A 1102-nucleotide genomic window follows, 5' to 3' on the forward strand; every position below is an offset into this window, starting at 1 on the left:
GGGACAGCAAAGCGCTGCGGGACGACCGGGGACAGCAAAGCGCTGCGGCAATCGCAAGAGCGGCAGCGGGTAACGCGGTTAGCGGAGAGCGCTGGGTATGGCGCTGCAGCGCGGGAGCGCAGCGTGTGAAACGCGGCCTTTTTATGACAAAGCGTAAGACGCTGTTACTGCGGTGGGGAGAATTCATACAGAGCACAAAGTAAAAGGCAACAAGAATTTCAACTTTTAATTCAAATTTTCAAGTTTCTCACGGTAGGAAATCCCATCTCTCCCACTTTGATGCAAAACAAATTAATGTGATAACCTGATAAAATGTTACACTGTTGGTGACTCTAGAAAAATAAGATTATAATGTCTTACAGTTGTCTTAAACAGTACTTTTCAAGAGCAAGCAAAAAACAGTTTACAGAAAGGAAATAAATAATTACAACCCATCAGAGCAGCCTATACATTGTTTTAACATAAAATCCTTGTTTTGTAGCATTTCAACTTATAAAACAGCCCACATGCAATACAGCAATACAACACAATGTCAGCAGCCAGCCAGACGATTGACAGATAGTGGTTAATCAGCAGCAGCACACAACTCTAAGCTGGTAGGGAAGTTTAAAATTAAACCCACATAGTTTTGAAACTGATACACACTGACCCAACATTAAAACACAACCAAGCCCAAACAAACCAGAAAGGACGTTTTGATTAGGAGAAAAAAAATTCAAACTTATTCTTTATCTATGACTAGTTCCAGTTCTCCCTTTCTCTCATTTATCAAACAAAATGAAGAAGTCTAGAAGAGTTTCCCCAGTATTTGCTACCTACAGATAGGATATTTGAGGACTCAAATGGTATCCTGAAAAAGATTAATCTTTTAACTCGGTGGAATGCATTAGAGGAACCTGACACCCTAGACACTGCCTACAAGCTTTCAAATTCCACCAGCTGCCTACGTGACACAATTTGGAAGGTGGTGGTGAAAATTCAGTCCCTTACAGTCTGAATCTCAAAGTATGTACAGCTAAGGTAATGAATACTGGTATGAAGCTCTGCACCTGCCTGAAAGCAAAAGGAAAATGAGTATTTTAGAAACGCAGTATCAAGCTCC

The sequence above is a fragment of the Mesitornis unicolor genome, unplaced genomic scaffold (genome assembly GCF_000695765.1).
Source record: "Mesitornis unicolor isolate BGI_N332 unplaced genomic scaffold, ASM69576v1 scaffold42700, whole genome shotgun sequence".
Classification (NCBI taxonomy): domain Eukaryota; kingdom Metazoa; phylum Chordata; class Aves; order Mesitornithiformes; family Mesitornithidae; genus Mesitornis; species Mesitornis unicolor.